Source organism: Melozone crissalis, unplaced genomic scaffold (genome assembly GCF_028551555.1).
Source record: "Melozone crissalis strain CALT ecotype California unplaced genomic scaffold, PUWL_Pcris_2 ptg000002l_1, whole genome shotgun sequence".
NCBI lineage: Eukaryota > Metazoa > Chordata > Aves > Passeriformes > Passerellidae > Melozone > Melozone crissalis.
The window spans coordinates 20,487,582-20,501,619 of record NW_026535780.1 but is presented as its reverse complement, the minus strand read 5'-3'; positions in this window follow the sequence as shown (position 1 = coordinate 20,501,619).

The window sequence follows — 14,038 nt, the reverse complement described above, 5'->3', positions numbered from 1 at the left end:
GTTGTTTTCTCTGATATTTTTCTAGGGGTGCTTGAAACCTCCTTCTAAAGAACCAAGCTCTCACAGGTTGATGCAGGAATTATAATTTGGTATCTCCACACCTAGGGCGTTCCTGGCCAAAACTTTGATACTTGCCCTGGATAGTGGGCACCTAGATTCAAAACAAATAAAAAATAAATAAGGTTTAGTAATCCTGCTGTAGACAAGAGCTATGCACCTAAAGGGCCCATTGTTTTAACACCCATGTGTTGGACTTCCTTTGATGGATTTGGAGAGCTGCTCTTCATTTCAGTTTAATGCAAGAGGCTTTTCATTAATGTACTCATCTACCCAGGTGGTCAAGTCCATGATGGCTTTTAGGGACCCAGCATGGGACTTTCTCTGCACAACTGCTAAAACAACACCATCACAGAGTATGTGGCCTAGCATGAGGAAGACTGGATGCTCTCTTTCAGTGGACATGTCCCACACATCAGGTGCTTTTTTTTCCCAGCCTGTGTTCTCAGCTGAGCTGGATGGATGCATAGGAGCCTCTGTCAGCCATGGTTTTTTATTTCCCCTGTTGTTCAGATTGAAGGAACTTGCTTTCATATTATTTCACATCATCCCAGTCACAACAGAGACCATGGTGAATGAGCCAGGAAGTGGGATAAAAATCTATGGGTTGCTACCCAAACGGTCTTTTAGTACCCACTCCAAATGCCCTCAGATGGGACCTTCACAGACCACATCAAAACTTTAGTTTTTTACTCTAAGTATAGATCAATTGAAATCATAGGGAAAAGGATTGTTCACTGATTTCAGTCTTATTGGGATTTAATGTTGCAACAGGGGGACTAACTGTTGTTCACTGAAGCCAATGGAAAGGACTGTAAATAACCTGAGCCTGTGGTTTGGCTTTTGGTCTCACTACTGCTTTGGAACTGGCTCTAGCAGTTGCTGTTTACCCTGTCCCCATCAGCTGATCCGTCGTGCCTCCCTGCAGCCTCCTGAGTTGCACCAGCCCGACAGTTTGTGTAACCATGCAGTAAAGTGCCTTAGGAAAGAGCCAGCACAGGGATGTTCCCTGGCACAGCTCACTGCCTGGCTGCACAAACAGCTGTGCCAGCCCCTCACACAGGTGGCATGGGGTGCAGGGCAGGGAGAAACAGCTGCTCAGCACTGCTACCAACAAAATGTCCCCCTTGGAATATATATTCCCAGGTTGGCGATGCAAAGAGACTGAGTTACGTCAGTAGGTGCTGTCAAGAGGGTCTTTGCTGGAGCCATTTCACTTGTGTTGGCTCTAGCATTTGGAGGCTTCACCAGAGTAACTGAGCTCACTAGCCTGGCAGAAACTGGGCAGGCTGGGTAAGAAAGAGGCTAAGTTCCTACTGGGCTGTTAGATGGTTTAGTTGTCTTATACAATGTCAACCTCAGTGATCAGATCCTTGATGCTTGCCACTCACACAAGGCCACACAGTTGTATCCACAGTTGTCCTTATGCTTGATGAAAACAATCCATGTTTACAATGGAAATACCAGAGAGCACAAGTCAAGAATGTGGTGACTAATTATATTCCTTCAGCATTACTGTGTTGGTATTTTGTTTACTGAGCTCTTCCATTCTAGTTCAAGATTCAGCACACAGGCTCATTCCCTGGTCTTTTCCGGGACATCTGCCTCATAGAGGACATCTGCAGAGATGGCTTTGTACATCCTCCACTTGTTAATCCAAAGCTTTTATTGGCATGGACATACCCATCCCATGCAACACTCCCAGCAGTTTCACTTTTATATCATTCAAATGCAGAGTAGTCAGGGGTGTGGTTTTTTCCTAGTTTCTCCCTTTAAATTCCAAGTTTGAGCCTGAAAAAATATTTACAGCTGTATTATATAAACTAATGAAAAACAATGTTTAAAATGAAAGTGCTGGCACAACTTTATGGAGAACAGCAGTGGAAATGGCCATGTGGTAATAAACAGGCTACCTGATATGGTTTATTGTTTAACCCCTTGCTTACTTTTAGAAACTTAAGCTCATGTTCTCAAATGCCTGAGTCCTCTGAGACACGTACATGTGTTGGGTTAATCACCAAACCCCAGCCCAGGTTCCCCTGTGGGTACATAGCCTTAGAGTAGATCAGTGAGTAAGGAGCCTGCTCAAGCAGGGACTGCCTGTATTTCCATGTGCTTCACAGCACAGAACACACCATAAACAATGTCCCAGTTTCTAAGGTAAACAAGAAAAAAATCTGATTTTTAAAAAAGGGCAAGAAAATGTCTGGACATTAGCAAGTTTTCCTTCTTGCAACAATCCAGCAGGAAAACAAAAGAGAGTGAGAGATTTTATGTTACTGCAGTGTTGCCTTTCTCATGCACACCCGTGATGGTTTCCTAGTCTGTGATCGTAATGGCATGATGAGATATTTATAACATGCTAGGAAAAATGTTTCCTTTTTAAAGCCCATCACAGCAGCATAATAACAAGCCTTGAAATCTGTCTTTCCTATATCCCCAAATCACTTGATGGAAATGATTTTTATGTGCTGACTGTTGGTGTGCATACTAAAGCCATTTCTAAGGAAAGGCTGTAAAACACACACCCGTGCACTGCTCTCTGCACACATGGCTGCACAAGCAGATTGGGCCACATGGCAGTAAAAGTGCCCCTGCCTGGTCCAACAAGAGCTCCTGCAATTGTAACCACAAGTGAAGCCATGCTGGTACCAGAGCAGGGGTGGGAACAGCTCGAGTGCAGATAAGCCTTTACAGTAAATCAGCCATAACATGCTTTGGCTCCATGCCCAAGTAATAACTAACCAGTTTTATGTTAATTATTTGCTATCCTTCTATGTACAGCAATAGTTACAAGCTTTACTAAGCATAAGTGACTGCAGTGCGTAGTTGGCTTTCATAAAGTCTCTACTTTTTTGACATACTGCATCACTTTCTAACTGACAGTTGTGAATTATTCCAGTTTTTCCTTTTGCTCTGGCTTCTTTCTTGCAGCCTCACATGAAGCAATATTTTAAAGTGTGTTTTTAAGGATGAACAGAGGCAGTCATACATTTGGATATTTCATTTTGTAGTTCCTGTGCATGTTATGTGGTAACTCACCCTTACACACAGACTGCAGAACAGTCATTCTCTCTTGAGCACCCAGGTAAATCTGCTTCAGTAAGAATATGTTTCCATATCTGGAACATAACCACCAAGAAGATGGGCTGCAAAACCACAGAGCCCCTCTCTATCCTACTCTATCTATCTTGATCACAAGTCTCCGGTCCCCAAATCACAATGCAACATTCCATCTGGAAGCCAATCCAGATCTTTGTGGGAGTGATTGAAAAACTGGTCCAGCTTTGAAAAGTCAGCACATTATTTACCGCCAGAATTGCTTTTTTAAGCTGGTAGACCAAAGGGCCAGCCTGCAGCAGCACTGGCAGGGACAGAGACAAATGTCAGAGATGCAAATACCTGCAGTTATCAGTCCCTTGATGATTCCTCTCATGGAGTCGTGGTCTGAGGAACCCACTGGCTATGATGTATGCTCACTCCCACACAATTCCACCAAGGGACTCTCTGTCCCCTTCAAAATCTCAACCACAAAAGTCCTTTATGGGGACCTAAGGGTGTAAGCTTCTCTGAAGTGCTTGTGGAAGTGTTGCTCTAGGTATTACCAGCTTGGTCTCCACTGGTAAGGATTTTGATTCTCCATCATGACTTGTCTATTCCTGCAGGGCCAGTGCACATCTGGAAGGGTTGTGTAGTTCTACACTGCAGGTATGCCAGTCACCTCTGCAAGTGGGTCACACCAAAAGACAGCTTTGGCCAGAAGTGCAGTGCTGCTGGCATGACTTTAGGGTCACTGTAGGTTTTGTGGATGAAGGTAAAATGCTTCTGAATCCCAAATATATACTCCTTCTAAAAGTGGATTTACACCTTGCACAAGGATGAATGGCTAACAAGAAACCAAGATAGAAGATAATTAGGTCAAGGGACATAAGATTTATTAAATCTGCAGCCTCCCCTGGGAGGTAATTTGTGCAGCCATTAAATAAAACAAACACTATTGGAATTTCACAAATAAATGACAGGAGGAACAATTTTCCCTTACCTGAGTAGAACACACATTGCTTCAATATTGCTACAGTGATATTGCTACAGTGCAGGGAGATTGAAAAAGCTTTTATTAAAATAAAATGTTATAAATGGAAGGCAAAGGAATCACAAAGTTTCTTCCAGATTACTCCAGGAAGTGCTGCTCTTTGTGGAAAAATGAAGTTGGGAAATTAGGAAGACATAAAAATTGAATGGAAAAGGCTTTGAGTCATGCTGACAGCTTGGTTAATACAAGCTTGTTGATGAGTTTGGATTGTGGAGTGATGGTTGACAACTTTGCTGCTGCCACAATGTACCTGTTTCCCTGTGAGCCTGGGTTCCCTATTAACAGCAGACACTGCTGTAGTAGTAGAACACCAGCAAAACAGGAACAGAACAGGACTTTGGAAAAATTATTCTACAAGAAACTTTGATTGTTTCTCTTTGGAGAAACATGGAGCAGCAGTGAATGCTCCAAGTTCTTACAAGTTTTAATGACAGAGCAGCTCTCAGATTATGAAAATGAGTCCCCTGGTGCACAAATGGCAGATGACCACTGAGGCACACCAAATACACTTGTAAAATTGCTGTGTCCTGACCCACCAGCCACTTTGTCATGCACTTTAACAACTACGTACCAGAGCCTTTCAGCAAAATACATCACAAGAAGAAATAGGACAGAAGAAGAACTGAGCACATGTTGTGCTGTGGAAAGGGCAGAGCCAAGATCTAGAACTTGTATTACCCTACAAATGAAATGAAGACTTTGTAAAAAAAATAAAATAGGAAGACTGTTTGGAAAGAGCCCAGTTCTTGTGGCTCTCATTTTTCTGAATGTTTTTATTTGCCTTATTCTATTTACAGCCTCTAGTTCTCAAGTGTGTCCAATAATGTTTCACCTTAGAGCTTCCCAGCTCTCAAATGCTGGAGCCAGGCACTGGCTGCTGCCCAGCTGGCCTCTGCCCTAGTTACACTCAGCAACGCAGCAAGGGCTGTAGTATCAGTCCTTTTCAGGGCTAAACTGTGCCATGGACTTTTGATCATTAAAGGAAATGAACTTGGGATGACATAAAAAAAAGTAAACAAGACTTGTGTGCAAGGACATCAAGATTAAAAGCAGCAGTCTCAAAGGTTGGAAGACGCAGAGTGCAGAGCTGCTGCTTCAGTGATGTTCTTTGGCAGGAGTTTAAATGACAGCAAGAGGTGTGAGGCAATGAAGAATAAAATCCTGAGTTTTCAACTTTCAAGGAAATTTGCAAAAAGCACTGTCTCAACAGCCAAGATTTACACATGTCTTCCAAGAAAGAATTACTTGTTTATGAGAAAGTAATCATCCCCTGCACTGCTGAGCTAATGATGTATAAAATAAGTCTGACAAGCCCAAGTCCCACAGTGACACCAGACAACACACAAGAAAAAATGGAATCCAAACATCCAAACAAACTACTGGTGACCAGAAAACAACTCGAAGCAGATCACTAGCAATAAATTGTAACATGACATTGAAGCTGGGCTCATCTTACAAAGAGCAAAGAGTAGAGAGAGAATTGCTAAGGGCAGATGGCAGTGCCTTTCCTGGTGATATAAACACAGATGAATGCATATCACTTCTGAGAACTGTATATGGCTCTGCCTATCTCAACAGCATAAATAACTGGAAAGAACTTTAACACATTTCTAGGGATTGAGTTCTAATTGTTGTGTGGTATACAACCATTGGTTGCATCTAATTATAGTTAACATGGCTATGGCTTCAAATATTCCACATTACAGAAATTATGAAGTTCAGCTGCATGTGTTTTACCTGTTATTTCATGTTATCCTGCAGTAGCTGGCAAAACAAACCTACTGCAGCATTACAGGAGGTTACGTCCTTTACACGGTTATATTTAATCCCTCCTGATGCTTATCTGAGTTGTAGCTGAGTACAAGGAAAACAGATTCTGCACTCAGTTCTTGCAAGTACAAAGAGTAATGGCAACAGCATAATGCATAACTTTTGCATTTGCCTGCCCGCGGAACCAAGGATTTTTTAATGTTTTATATGTAGTTTATCCTTTTTTCAAATATTTTCCACAAAAATTGTCCGGGGAAAATCCATGAAAATCAGGAAATCTGCCCCTTTATAAGAAGTACTGGAAGAAATGTGAGCTTGATCATACAGAACATATGATCATATGCAAAAAATTAACAAACAAAAAGCTACAATGTATATTCTTTGTCTCATAAAACTTCCTTAAAATTCCTTTTGGGATATCTGTAGCAGTAAGATTTTAAAAAAATTCAGACTGTAGAGTGACTTGCCAAAAAAGTATGTCCACACCATTACGCATTCATGTTTCTATACTATTTATGGTTACATTTGTTTGTAAACCTTTTAAAATGTTCTTTCCACTTCTTGAGATTTACTTGCACCATTTCATACTTCTGTTGCACAAAGCTGACATATCCAGATGGCAAATATAAACATCAAAAGATGGACTGCCACTCAAAGACATGTGGGAAACATTTGCCAGAGCTAAATATGGTCTTAAAAGAATTTCAATATTAGTGTAAAAGTTCTTCTGAACATGCCATTAATAGTTGTGCAATAGATCTAGCTGACACATTGGAGGTGATGAGCTGCACTCAAATACTTTGCTACCCACGAAATGGCACTTACTTCAGGATAGTTCCATACACAGGAAATAATACAGTAAATCAAACTAACAAATTACACAAACTATGCTATAAAAAGCAGTACACACTAAATAGTATACAAGAAACATGCACATGTGCATAGGGAAGGAAGAGTCTATGGGATTCAGCTTTTTTGCTGAATAAATATTTGAGAGTTTTACAGTTCTTCAGCATTTCTTTTTATGTAATCAGATAACTGCAACCTGATGACTGATATTTTTACATTACAATGGCATCTTTGTTGCTGCAAACAGTAATATATATACAACAAATCAGTTCAGAGGGAAAATGCAAATGCTTTCCATCATACTTGGCTTTGCCTTGTGATCAGAATGAGAAACTATGTGCATGATTTTTTTTTTTTCACAAGCAGTATTAACCTCCTTTACCTATTGGCAAGGGTGGGAGGGGATCTGCTAAAATACATTACACATTTTGTCCTGGCTGTAATAAGAGAAGGCGTCCATTGGGCGCTGGGCAATTCAAAGAGCCAAGGAGTTCACTCAAAAGAAAGAGTTCACTCATAGTGGACAAGCAGTTTGAACTTTGACACACTTTCCAAGAAGAAAATGTATTCTAAGTAAAGCATTTTACAATGTTTTCTCACACACGGAAGTCAAAAAAGTTTACTCATCCCTTACACCAGTCACAACAGAGAGAGACCTTTATTGTGACTGGTCCTTGCCTCTGACACCACTTCTGCAAGTCAGATGGTTGCATACAGAATCACACTTTTTTGGAGACTTGACTGCATGCAAACTCCCAGTGGAACAGTGAGACCAAGCCTTCAGGCACTTTGGACCAAGGCTAAATGTAGGCACTCTTAAGGTGTTTTTTATCCCCAGCATAACCTATGTTTGTTGCTGGCATTGAATAAATTTGGTTTCTTTTTATTCCTTAATCATGATAAAAGCAATGGATTTTGAAGGTCTGTAATGTCAGCTGATGAGTCTACATTGAGCAGATCGGCCTGGCTCCATTCTGCAAAGGAGATCTGTGGCACCAGTAAGCCCCAGTAACTGCACTGCTGTTGTAGTGGTGTCCTTCCTCTCCACCATGCCTGTCTATGCTGCAACACTGAATTATGGATAACCAGCTTGTCCTATACAAGACCCACAATGCCATGCTGCAATTGCGATGCGGTAATTTGTTCCCTCAGCAGATTGTTTTCTGGGAAAAACACTCAATCCACTTGTGTAGCTGCCACACAGAGCACCTTCTTTAACTAAAAAACACAGAGGACTTGCAGGTGCTGACGAGTTCAGGGACCATGAGCCATTGAGACCACTCCAATGCAGTTTCATGAGAGACTGGCTGCAGCAACCACGTGGGTAAAGTTCCTGCCTATGACCTCCAGCTACTCACTCCTGGTGTGACACCACAGCTCATCACCTCTGCTGTTGCATCACAAGTTATGTATCTTGAGCCACAGCCCAGCTTACAGTCTAGCTCCACAGAGATTGATTTCACAGACCCACCTGGAGAGGTGATGAATTTCAGCACAAAAGCAAAGCAGTCAGCTGGGCCTGCAGCATGGCAGGCACTGTTTGAAAGAGCTTCACTACCAAAGCCAGTGTACTGGGGAGACTCCTCCTGCAGGTTTATGATTCAGGTACACCAGACTTAGTAGCTGAAAGAAGTCCCACTCCCTCTCCTATCTGCCAGCCAGGCTTTCTGCAAGCTCTTTGCTGGGATGTACATCAAACCATAAATAATCCAGAGCAGAAAGCTAAACTGATCTATAACTCAATGCTTTTTTGCAGGCCTAGTTTTCTGCTGTCTGGACCCTCTGATCTGACTGCCTGTGGCTCCAAAGAGCACCAGAGACAGCACAAGGGATATGTCAGAGACCCAGAAAGGCAAGCAGGTGGGGAAGGGCTTTCAGCATTGGAAGCAGCTTGGCATTATGTTGGCTTAGTCAGGTTTGGTCATTATCAAATGCCATCTCCAGGATGAGGTGCCATCCAGACTAGCCACAAGTTACACAAGTCACCTTACAACACCCCTGCAAAAGCTGGGATACCTCAGTACAGGAAATATTCATGTGGTCACTCCCTTCTGCTTGTCATTTTCAAGGGGCTTCTTATTGAGCCATGCAACCAACTTCCTCTTTTGGTATCTTAGAAGAGGTTTCCTTTTGGGATTCCAGGACTGCACCGTTCTTTCAGAATTATTCTGTGAAGGAAGAGGAATTTAGATTCGCATTGTTTTCAAGAAATGATTTCAGTTTCAGTATATCCTACCTACGTCAGTTGCAGAGCCTTCAATGAGCACAGCACAGAGTGAATGACGGCAGCAGTGATAATGAGTGCATATGGGAATCCCAGGAAAGCTTTAATCATCATCATTAACATTTTATTTTCTGCAGTGCAATTTCTACTCTGATGTACCACAATTTGCTGTAGCAGACTGCATTGCCCAGTGCTGATAAAGATGAAGAGCAGGGAAGCCATGAGGAAGAAAGAAATCACTTAGCTGGAACTGCCATGGTTGTTTACTGTTTTGATATTTTAAATTATTTTTTTATTGCTGTGTGAGTGTCTTTCAAGTCAGGTGTGATTTTGAAGTAGAAGAAAGGTAGACTCAAGCATGTAGACAGATGATATCTAGTTTCCCTGGTTCCTGGCTTGTTGATCATTTAGAAGTTTGTGTCCTCACAAACCATGTTGCAACTTCTGGTTTTAGTACTGCTTTGCCCAATTTACTACCTCATTGAAATGAACGTTAAAGGAAAGTAATAAAAGCCACCAGGCTGCAACACCAACGAATTTTGGTAAATGTGGTGGAGTTTTCTTATTGCAGCTTGACATTCAGTAAGAAACACAAACTTTAAGTAGGAACCATTTGGAAATGGATCAGGAAGGCAAATTTGTGAAAACAGTAAAGGAGGGAACTTCTAAAATATATGAACTCATGATGCCAATGGTAAATAATCTAAGGGATGACTTCCTAGCTGAAGATGTATTTTACAGGAAAGTTATAGTGAAAGCTAACAACATCAAGTTCTTTATAAAGTGGTTCATTAACTGAAAAGAGTTTCTTTCTTGGACAAATTGCCTTAGAAATGTTGGCCTTAGGGGTCCTGTCATCCTTGCTAAAATAGCATAGTGCCAACAGAACTACTTTATACAGTTTGAAATCAATTTTGCAGTCAAGAATTCTGTTTATAAGCTCTTTGAACTCAATTTCACTGCAAAGTTAACCTGAGTTGCAAGTTATTCCAGGTATAACTGGAATCCTTTCTATACAAAAATATGAAACTCAAGACTGTGTTTGCTTTTGATTTGAGGCAGCCAGTTTAACAGGAGGATAAAGGCTGATTCTGAAGTGTCTGTCTTGTCAGCTACTCTGTCCTATGAGGACATTTTTCCACCACTTGAATGATATCACTCTTCCAATGCCTTTCCATTCCTCCTTCCTTATTGCCAGAGGCCTCCTGCCCATGCCTGCCTCAGAATGAAGAGCACCAGCAGCTTGTGGTACTGCGAGGAGCCTTTAAGGCTGGCAGAAATCCTGGGGCATGGGTTTATGGTGTGAAGTTTTTTAAGGGTAGAACCTGCTTTTAGTGCTCCCATTTCAACACTAAATGTTTCACACGATGAAAACTTTTCACAATGAGAACAATCAGATGTTGCTCACAATAATCTCCCCAGGGAAGTGGTGCATCCCCCAATACTGTACACTCCTGAGATTTGGCTGCCAGTGTGCTGGGCCATCTTGTCCAGACTGTGCTTTTAACAAGATAGCTTGGATGAAATGTTCCTTGAGGTCAGTTCTTTCCAACCGCTATTCTATGATTCTACAATTTAAAATCACGGCCAGTTTTTGTGCATGCCCTGGCTGTGAACTGTGGTGGTCCAGCAGGACCCTGGAGAGAGGAAAACTGAATGAAGCAGGAACATTCTCCATGTCTCTAATTGTGAGCCAAAGACTTTTTTTTATACAAGAGTCTTGAGAAACCTACACCAGAAGGAGGTAAGTAACATGACTTGTGATACTTACTCTAAATTATGCATTTATAATAGCACCCAAGTATATAATGAAATCTATTGTGATGAACATTATATGCTGAAAGGTTTGCAACATTAAGGGCTGTTTTTCATCATCTACTGAGGGTGAACTTAGCACTAAAAAAACATACCGGAAAATACAGTTGTTAATTTGATGGGAATTATTACTGTGCAATAATTTATGGGTGTTGTTTGCTGACTTTGCTATTGGGAAATTCACTGTCTAAATATATAGGCTTGATTTTAAAAAGGGAAAAATCAAGCTAACCTAATAGATGGTTGGAAGATAAAATACACAGATAGCAGAACAAAAATCCCCAAACCCCTCAAAATAGGCTACTTCTTCACACTCTGACCAGCAGGTTGAGAAAGGTGATTCTGCCCCTCTACTCCACTGTTGTGAGATCCCATCTAGGGTACAGCATCCAGCTCTGGGCCCCCCAGCACAAGGAAGATGCAGACCTGTTGAAGCGAGTCCAGAGGCGGGTCAGGAACATGGCTGGAGGGCTGGAGCACCTCTCCTGTGAGGACAGGCTGAGAGAGCTGCCTTCCAGTACCTCAAGGGGGGCTAAAAGAAGGCTGGAGAGGGACATCTGACAGGGTATGTAGTGACAGGACAAGGGAGTTTCTTTTAAACTGAAAGAGAGCAGGTTTAGATTGGATGCTAGGAAGAAATTCTTTACAGTGAGGGTGGTGATGCACTGGCACAGGTTACCCAGAGAAGTTGTGGATGCACCATCCCTGGAAGTGTTCAAGGATGAGCCCACACAATGGATTACCATCCCTGGAAGTGTTCAAGGCCAGGTTGCATGGAACTCTGAGCAACCAGATCTAATGGAAGGTGCTCCTGCCCACAGTAGGGGGGTTGGAACTAGATGATCTTTAAGGTCTATTCCAACCCAAACCATTACATGATTCTATGAAATGTGTTTGGATACATGCAAGTTACTGGAGAAAGAAAAAGAATGAAAAAAGGACAAAAGGACTATTTTAGGTAAAACAGAAAGGAGCACGTGCAGTGGAATCAGGCTGTCATGGACATAATATTTTTAAAGAGAAGAAGGAAAGGTGTTTCAAGAAGCTGGATCTATCTGTCTTGTTATAAAGGGCCAATAAGTCTTGAGAAAAATGAAGTTTGTTGGTTTTAAAATCTTTTACTAATCTCTCTCGCAAGGAAAAATGGCAGATATTAAATATCATACTGAGTGAATATCACAGTGCTCTGCAGGATTAGATTAAGAAGGAAAACTTAATAGGAACTGTGAGGAATTCACAATGAGATTAGTAATACCAACCCCCCCCCCCAAAAAAAAAGAAAAAAAGAAGAAAAAAAAAAAAAAGAAGATGAAAAAAAGAAGAAAAAAAAAAGAAGAAGAAAAAAAGTGATCTCCCCATGGTCAGAGAGCAAGAGAAGGAAATGTGACCACATCTATAACCACCGCAGCTGCCCCAAGAGGTTTCTTACCTGAAGGCTGATCATGCTTCTGTAAAGAGGAAATCCAGGGCCTAAGCTGCACTAAGAGCACAGTTCAGACTCAAACCAAGAAGAAGATGTCAGATCTCAGGTGGTGCCTGGTCTTAATTTTTCTTTTTAAGTAACAGTCATCTTTTTCTAATGGCTTAATGCCAAAAGTATGCTTGAAGGAGGAATTTCAATGAGGAAAGCTGGCAGTCCTGCCCAGGTTCCATTGATTCAGTGGAATTGGCTGCAGTCCTTGTGGGACAAGTGCTCCCTTAATTTCAGACAAGTCTACTTCAAATATAATTAGACAGGAGTCTTTTTTTTTCTTTTTTTTTGCCCTACATGCTGAGTGAGACGCATTACTTGTAATCATTATATACTAGTTTATTGATCGTGCCTTTTCAGTATTCACTGTAGAGAGGCTTGTTTTAACAGAACTGTCAAGAGACATGTCTGGTTAACAAACAATTACCAATTAAAGGTATAGAAACAAGCACAGGGATTTTGCCAGGATATACAGAAATGTGCAGGGTATTTTGACAAAAGATGAAAGGGCTTTCTCTTGAATCTGGTATTTTTAAAGAGATGTTCCTAAAGTCCGCTTAATGACGTTTAAGGAGTGGTTCAATACACTGTTTTCATCTCTGCTTTCTGTATTTCAATATTTGTAAGGATTGAACAAGTGGAAATTATTCTCAGGAATATTGCCTATATGGAAAACCTATGAGAGCCCACACAATGGATTACACCAGCTCATTACTTATAATACAGGTTACCATTAAAATGTATTCCAGTTATTAGGAAAGCTGGAAGTGAGTCAATTATTTGAATACACAAACAAAGACTTGGTTGCCCTGTAGTTTGGTGCATCCCTGAGACGTGTGTAGGCTCCTTTCCCACGCCTCCTGTCTCATTCCTGAACCAGCAGAGGCTGTTGTGCAAGGCAGCCTGGCAGCTCCTAATGACCAGGGAGAATTCCTGCACTGTCCACTGCTGCACATTTGCTGCAAGCACGGGGCATCCACTGCAGCTTGTGTGTATCAGAGGAGGAAAAAGAGTTTTGCAGCTTAGGAAAAGAGAAGCATCAGCTTATCAGGCCAAAGGAATGTTACTGTGGTCCCTCCAAAGGGGCCCTGCGTTCTGACTGCCTGGACAAGCTGAAATACAGCAGTTTGCTGTGTCAGACATGAGAAGAAGGTGAGAAGACAAAAGAAGGTGCCAGCTTTTTGCAGTCTCCAAAAGACTGGAGAGGGGTTTTTGCGTCTAAAAGATATAAGAAACAGTGATAACTTCAGCAAAAAGAAGTCACTCAGCCTCACAACTGACTGCTGTTTCCAGCCTTGTTAGGAAGCAGTATCCCTACATCCAAATTCTTAGGTAATTGAATGAGGACAAACAGAAACAATAGATGAAAGAAACAAATCCCAAACATCCACTGGGACAAAGTATGCACATTTCAATTCCTTAAGAATGAAAGTCTGTATTTTCCGAAACAACTAATGTTTCCTTTTTCCATTAAGGTCTCAGACTGGGCATCCCAAACCATGCAAAGCTGTTGGCCAACAGGTTTATATTTACCCTGGGAGTCAAGGTGAGATTCATGACACTGCTGCTTATTAAAGCTCTTGTTTTAAAGTCCTTGGCTTTTGCAAGTTATGACACAGTAAATACATTTGTGTCACTTAGCAACCTCAGTTGTTTCTACAGGAATGCCTTTTGTTCTTGGAAATCTATTACAAATGCAGATTACAAAACAATTATTGGGGAATCTAAATTTGTCTTATTTGGATGGTGTTCTGGCCTC